Source organism: Macaca thibetana, chromosome 20 (assembly GCF_024542745.1).
Source record: "Macaca thibetana thibetana isolate TM-01 chromosome 20, ASM2454274v1, whole genome shotgun sequence".
In the NCBI taxonomy this organism is placed as follows: domain Eukaryota; kingdom Metazoa; phylum Chordata; class Mammalia; order Primates; family Cercopithecidae; genus Macaca; species Macaca thibetana.
The window spans coordinates 73,292,251-73,300,428 of NC_065597.1; the positions used below are offsets into that span (position 1 = coordinate 73,292,251).

An 8,178-nucleotide genomic window follows, 5' to 3' on the forward strand; every position below is an offset into this window, starting at 1 on the left:
ACCTCCAACTCCTGGGTTCAAGCAATTCTCCTGTCTCAGCCTCCTGAATAGCTGGGATTACAGGTGCCCACCACTACGCCCTGCTAATTTTCCTATTTTTAATAGAGAAGGGCTTTTACCATGTTGGCCAGGCTGGTCTCAGAAATTCCTGACCTCAAGTGATCTGCCCACTTTGGCCTCCCAAAGTGCTGGGATTACAGGCGTGAGCCACCGCGCCTGGCCCACATCCTTGGTTCTTGAGGTTCATGGCTCTGGCTCCCCTCCCATCCCAGGCCCTCCTGTCTTCCAGGGGAAGAGACAGTGGAGGGCTGAGCTGCAAATTTCTGTCTCTGGGTACACAGATGAACTCATGTGATTAACTCTGAGGCACTTCCAATACTCCACACCTGCAGGCAAAGCTGGGAGCCCTTCAACTTACTGATTCCTTATGCAAAGGGCCCAAAAGAAGAATGTTCATGACTTTTTAAAGACAAGTCTGACTTTAACTTTGACATTTCTTTAACAACTAGTGGAATTTTCTCCACTAGTTGGCAAACTAGTCTGGATACTTTTTGCCTCCTCTTGCACATCTTGGTCTTCAGGCACTAATGCTACTGTGTGCAACACTGCCTGTATTCCAAGACAAGGAGGGAAAATGTAACTGCTTTTGTGATGGTAGGAGGTAGCGATTGAAAGGACCTACAAAGACTGGATCCTCTCAGGGAAGGCCTCAAAGGTGCCCAGCTGACATTGGTTCTCATAAAACCTCCCACCCCTATTCCAGAAGCAACTACAGGCATCAAAAACTAAACTCCCATTGCCATGACCATGATATCGTGGACATGCAAACAAAATGGCATTGCCTTTTGAGGAAAACTAGATGACTTATAACCTGGGGATATCAAAATATAATAAACGCCTATTTTCTACAGTTTCCTTGGGTGATCTTGACCTCTGGAAGATACTCAGACCAAGAGCTGACTGGGCAGAACTTTCTCCTATCTGGCTCATGGATGTCTGTGGGGAAAGAGGTGTTCCAGAAGGTGACTGGTTTCAGGAATCCTAGGTAAATTTTTTATTTTTTATTTTTTTGAGACAGAGTCCTACTCTGTTGCCCAGGCTGGAGTGCAATGGCACAATTTGGGCTCACTGCAACCTCTGCCTTCCAGTTCAAGCAATTCTCGTGCCTCAGCCTCCTGAGTAGCTGGGATTACAGGCACCCACCACCACGCCTGGCTAATTTTTATATTTTTAGTAGAGATGGGGTTTTACCATGTTGGCCAGGTTGGTCTCAAACTCCTGACCTCAGGCCAATCCACCCGCTTCAGTCTCCCAAAGTGCTGGGATTACAGGCGTGAGCCACCATGCCTGGACCAATCCCAGAGTATTGTTTCTATTCATTGATGAGCAGGACTTAAAGCCCCACAGGTGGCCAGCATCATTAACAGGACCTAGGGACTAAGCCCCAGTCTTCCTCCCTCTCTGGGAGTCCCTGGGCACAAGCTGTCACCTCTCTGCTCTGAGATGGGACCAGATGATCTGCAGGCTCCCTCTGATGCTGAGAATCAATGCAGCTACAGACCACAGGAAGGAAGCTATGGAGCCCCTAGAAGATTTACATGTTGACCCACTCACCAAATTTTGCTTCATGCAGAAGTCAGACACCCTGGTTTTCAGTTTCCAGAACATATTGGTTTCAACAAAGAAAAGCAGGATGATGTACACAGGTCCTGAAATAGCCAGAGCTGTGAGGTACTTCCCCATACCTAGTGACTCTCAGGCATAGGTGTTCTTTTGGACCACATATCCTTTTGCTAAAATAGGACAAATAGATGTTATTAAACTCTGGGTGATCTTCAAGGCTATTCTTCACCTTTACATATAGTAGGTGCAGTCCTCTTATAACAAATATTATTTAAAGGAAGCATTACTGTCATCAGTACTATAACCACATCCTAGCAAATGGTAAACAAGAGTAATATTTTGTTTCCCTTGCTATAACCAATGTTCTATAAAAATAATGTAATAAAAGACTTCTTTCATGTTGTATACAATAAATATATTCATTTTTTTCTTTGTTAACTAAAAAATGAAGTAAATAAAGGGTTCTCCCTATCCATATCACAGCTATTTGAAACACAAAATATTTACATGTTTGGGCCAGGCGCGGTGGCTCACACCTGTAATCCCAGCACTTTGGGAGGCTGATGCGGGTGGATCACGAGGTCAAGAGATCAAGACCAGCCTGGCCAACATGGTGAACCCCTGTATCTACTAAAAATACAAAAATTAGCTGGGTTTGGTGGTGAGTACCTGTAATCCCAGCTACTTGGGAGGCTGAGGCAGGAAAATCGCTTGAACCCAGCAGGCGGAGGTTGCACTGAACAGAGATCGTGCCACTGCACTCCAGCCTGGGCGACAGAGGGAGACTCCACCTCAAAAAAAAAAAGAAAAAAGAAAAAAAAATTTACATGTGTGGCTCTTCTATCAATCATTAATCACCCTGTAACTTCAACTGACCACTCATGTAAAAAACACTCAGAGACCTCTATCATCTTCTTTTTTGTTTTTTTAGAAAGGAATCTTACTCTGTAATTCAGGCTGGAGTGCAGTGGCACCATCTTGGCTCACCGCAACCTCTGCCTCCCAGGTCCAAGCGATTCTCCTGCTTCAGTTTCCTGAGTAGCTGGGGTTACAGGTGCCCACCACCATGCCAGGCTAATTTTTGTATTTTTAGTAGAGATGGGGGTTTGCCATTTTGGCCAGGCTTGTCTTGAACTTCTGACCTCAGGTTTTCCACCCACCTTGGCCTCCCAAAGTGCTGGGATTACAGGTGTAAGCCACCACATCCAGCCCAGAATTCATGTATTTTAAAAGTATACAATATGGAAAAAAAGAGACATGTAAGAATTAGAAAGTATAGGTACCTTTCCACTTGCCAAAACTACTGCTACAGTTTTGTGTATAATCCTTCCATATTTTCTAGATACTATCTTTTAAAATGAAAACGGAATTATACTATGCATTATCTTCTTACTTGTTACATTTAAAAGTATATAATGGACATTGACCATATCAGGATATACAGATCAAAATAATTCTTTGTTTGTTTGTTTTGAGACGGAGTCTTGCACTGTTGCCAGGCTGGAGTGCAGTGGCATGATCTTGGCCCACTGCAACCTCCACCTCCTGGGTTCAAGCAATTCTCCTGCATTAGCCTCCCAAGTAGCTGGGACTATAGGCGTGCACCACCACTGCCCAGCTAATTTTTATATTTTTAGTAGGGATAGGTTTCACCATATTGGCCAAGATGGTCCTTTTTTTTTTTTTTTTTTTTTGAGACGGAGTCTCCCTCTGTCACCCAGGCTGGAGTGCAGTGGCCGGATCTCAGCTCACTGCAAGCTCCGCCTCCCGGGTTCACGCCATTCTCCTGCCTCAGCCTCCCGAGTAGCTGGGACTACAGGCGCCTGCCACCTCGCCCGGCTAAGTTTTTGTATTTTTAGTAGAGATGGGGTTTCACTGTGTTAGCCAGGATGGTCTCGATCTCCTGACCTCGTGATCCGCCCGTCTCGGCCTCCCAAAGTGCTGGGATTACAGGCTTGAGCCACTGTGCCCGGCCTTAACTTTTCAATTATGTTCAAAATTTGCTTCAAGTTAGAAGTCTTTTTTTTTTTTTTTCTTTTGAGACGGAGTCTTGCTCTGTCGCCCAGGCTGGAGTGCAGTGGCCGGATCTCAGCTCACTGCAAGCTCCGCCTCCCGGGTTCACGCCATTCTCCTGCCTCAGCCTCCTGAGTAGCTGGGACTACAGGCGCCCGCCACCTTGCCCGACTAATTTTTTGTATTTTTAGTAGAAACGGGGTTTCACCGGGTTAGCCAGGATGGTCTCGATCTCCTGACCTCGTGATCCGCCCGTCTCGGCCTCCCAAAGTGCTGGGATTACAGGCTTGAGCCACCGCGCCCGGCGTTTTTTTTTTTTTTTTTTTTTTTTTTTTTTTTTTTAATTGAGACGGAGTCTTGCTCTGTCGCCCAGGCTGGAGTGCAATGGCGCAATCTTGGCTCGCTGCAAGCTCCTCCTCCCAGGTTCACACCATTCTCCTGCCTCAGCCTCCCGAGTAGCTGGGACTTCAGGTGCCCGCCACCACGCCCAGCTAATTTTTTTTTTTGTATTTTTTTTTTTTTTTTTGTATTTTTAGTAGAGATGGGGTTTCACCGTGTTAGCCAGGATGGTCTCGATCTCCTGGCCTCATGATCCACCCCTCTCGGCCTCCCATAGTGCTGGGATTACAGGTGCGAGCCACCGCGACCGGCCAGAACTCTCAATTTTTTGTTTGTTTCTGAGACAGGGTCTCACTCTGTCAACCAGGCTGGAGGGCAGTGGTGTGATCTTGGCTTGCTGCAGCCTTGACCTCTTGGGCTCAAGCGATCCTTCTGCCTCAGCCTCCCTGGTAGCTGGGACTACAGGCGTGTACCACCGCGCTTGGCTAATTTTTTATTTTTTGACGAGATGGGGTCTTGTTTTGCCTCCTGTATGAGACAGGTGGCTGACTTAGTTGACCACAAGACCTTTCCCAACTTGGAGGCTCAGTGGATGACAGCTTCCCAGTAATTGTGTGATTCAAGGTTATGAAACAATAAAGTTAATCTCTTGACTAACCCACAAAAGTCAGTCTTATTTTACATTAATACTTGTGGATAGCTAAATCAAGAACACTTCATAAAATGCACCTTAATATTCTTTTTTTTTTTTTTTTTTGAGACGGAGTTTTGCTCTCATTGCCCAGACTGGAGTGCAATGGCATGATCTTGGCTCATCGCAACCTCTGCCTCCTGGATTCAAGCAATTCCCCTGCCTCAGCCTCCCAAGTAGCTGGGATTACAGGCATGCGCCACCACGCCCAACTAATTTTGTATTTTTAGTAGAGACGGGGTTTCTCCATGTTGGTCAGGCTGGTCTCAAACTCCCGACCTCAGGTTATCCGCCTGCCTCAGCCTCCCAAAGTGCTGGGATTACAGGCATGAGCCACTGTGCCCAGCCACACACCAATATCTTTTTTCTTTTTTTTTTTGAGATGGAGTCTCATTCTTGTTGCCCAGGCTGGAGCCTTGGCTTACTGTCACTGCAACCTCCACCTCCAGGGTTCAAGCAATTCTCCTGCCTCAGCCTCCCAAGTATAGCTAGGATTACATGCACCCACCACCATGCCCAGCTAATTTTGAGATCTATCTATCTATCTATCTATCTATCTATCTATCTATCTATGTATTTTTTTTAGTAGAGACAGGGTATCACCACGTTGGCCAGGCTGGTCTCGAATTCCTGACCTCAGGTTATCCGCTCACCTCAGCTTCCCAAAGTGCTGGGATTACAGGTGTGAGCCACCATGCCCAGCCCAATATCCTTTTTTCAACATTAAAAGAACATTACAGGTTGTCCATATATTTCACAAGAATATATTTAAACAAATTTTAAATTCTAAGTGATACAATACATGATCTGTTTTATAGTGAAAGATACATGCTTTTTGGCTAGCAGATTTAGTACTTTTATTCTACCTTCTTCCTGGTCAGAGGAATGGCCAAGACCTCTACTATAATCTTTTATGATTCCTTCTTACATTGGGTTAATCCTATACAGACCATCACCCTTCGCCTTTGAACTAGAGCAGAGACTGTGATAGTGCCGAAACTTGGCAGTCAATCTTTTATGCCTAAAATATGCACATTTTTTCTTAAGCCCCTGTAAAAGGCTGATGTAACTTCTTGACAGAATGACAGCATATTTCCAAGAGTTAAACCAATATGTGCTTTCTTACATACATTTGGAATATGTTACTTACCCCAGCGTTTGGTCTGATTGGCAGCCCAGTCTGTATTGAGAAGATCCTTGAATGAAGATGTTTACTTCTGTCAACAGGAATTCTGTTAAGTGCGGCTGGGGATGCATAGAGGGACGTTTGATGTTTGAGATAGCTGTACTGGATCTGCCAACATACAACCCCTAAACCAAACCAAAACCAAAACCAAATTCTCAAAATCATGGCACAGTTCATTTTGCTTGGATTTAAAGAATGAAAGTAATATGATATTTGAAAAAAAATAAGTTAGGATAAGAATAATGAAGAAAAAAGCTGCATCTAGATTATATATAGTGGGTAGCAAGTATATACTGACTATAAACAGGCTAGCAAGGTCTTAATAAGTCCTAAGTATTGAGTTAACTAACCAATGGCTTTTCCAAATAACTGAGGCAACACTAGTATGAACAGATTTTGTCATTTTCCCTAAAAGATTCTACATGCAAATTAAAACAAAATGATATATCATTTAATAACTATTTCATGAGCAAAACTGAAAATTATAAAGCAGAGCTCTGCTGAGACTCTAGGCCAGGAATTGGTAAACAATGGCCAGCGGGCCATATCCAGCCCAAGGGATTCTGAGTTCGGAATGAACTATGGTTGATTCTGAGCGATATATACATTATATTTACACTATGTAGGCTTAGCAGCATAATCAAGGATATTATGTAAGTATACAACCATCTAACATAACCCTAAACATTGAAACTCACATATACAAATAAATACGTGTGTGTATGTGTATGTGCGTGTATATATATATAGCGCCAGTTTATACTATATATACAGTATATAGTATATACTGGCTATAAACTGGCTAGCAAAGTCTTTTTTTTTCTTTTTTTTTGGGATGGAGTCTCACTCTGTCACCCAGGCTGGAGTGCAGTGTCGTGATCTCGGCTCACTGTAAGCTCCGCCTCCTGGGTTAAAGCCATTCTCCTGCCTCAGCCTCTCGAGTAGCTGGGACTACAGGCGCCTGCCATCACGCCCGGCTAATTTTTTTTCTCTTTTTTTATTAGAAACGGGGTTTCACAGTGTTAGCCAGGATGGTCTCGATCTCCTGACCTCGGGATTCACCTGCCTCAGCCTCCCAAAGTGCTGGGATTACAGGTGTGAGTCACCGCACCTGGCTGCAAAGTCTTAAATAAGTCCCAAGTATTGAGTTAACTAACCAATATGTGTGTATAGGTATGTACATACACAAATATATTTAAAGTATATATATATATACACACACACACACAAATATGTGTATGTAAAGTATATATATACTAATATGTGTATATATACACACACTATATATGTGTATATATGTACTATATAATAAAATGTAATATGTGTATGTAAAATATATATATTAATATGTGCATATATACATACACATACTATATATACACATATTACATATGTATATATACACATGTATATATAGCTACTATATATACATTTACAGTGTATATATAAGTATATATAATCATATATATGTATAAATAGTACATAGTATGTATGTGTATGCACACACACACACTTAAAAAAATAGAGCCTGGGTCTCACTTTATTGCCCAGGCTGGATTTCAGTGGTGATCATGGCTCACAGCTGCCTCGAATTCCTGGGCTCAAGGGATCCTTTTGCCTCAGTCTCCCAAATAGGTGGGACTACAGGCATGGGCCACTGTATCTGGCCTGGAACTAGTTATATAATTACTTACATAATATCCTTGATTATGCTGCTAAGCCTACATAGCATAAAATACTTACTATGTGATCCTTTTTTTTTTTAATGTAGTCTCGCTCTGTTGCTAAGTTGGAATGCAGTGGCGCTATCTTGGCTCACTGCAACTTTCACCTTCCAGGTTCAAGCAGTTCTCCTACCTCAGCCTCCCAAGTAGCCGGGATTACAGGCACGGGCCACCACACCCAGCTAATTTTTGTATTTTTAGTAGAGACGGGGTTTCACCATGTTGGCCAGGATGGTCTCGATCTCTTCACCTCGTGATCCATCTGCTTCGGCCTCCCAAAGTGCTGGGATTACAAGCGTGAGCCACCGCGCCCAGCTATGTAGCCCTTTAAGAAAAAGTCTGCTGACCCCTGCTCTAGGCAAAAAGATGTGTTTGGTTGGCAGCAAAGTGTCAGTGTGCCAGGAAACTATTTCTACTCACAGGCTTTGGGCTGTCATTCTACTAAGAATTTGTCACAGCAAAATAACCCAGGAAATTGACTTTTTTCCTTCAGTATGACTCTGTAAAAGATGGTGTATTTGTTATCTAATACTGTGACACAGATTATCCCAAAAGTTAGTAGCTTAAAACAACAGTAAACATTTATTATCTCACACAGTTTC

General features: G+C 43.4%; 1 protein-coding gene across 1 annotated transcript in view; it reads right to left on the reverse strand.

Moving 5' to 3' along the window:
* Positions 1–8,178, reverse strand: part of TBC1D24 (TBC1 domain family member 24) — a 253,197-nt gene that overhangs the window by 102,042 nt on the left and 142,977 nt on the right. The gene's annotated exons all lie outside the window — the stretch shown is intronic.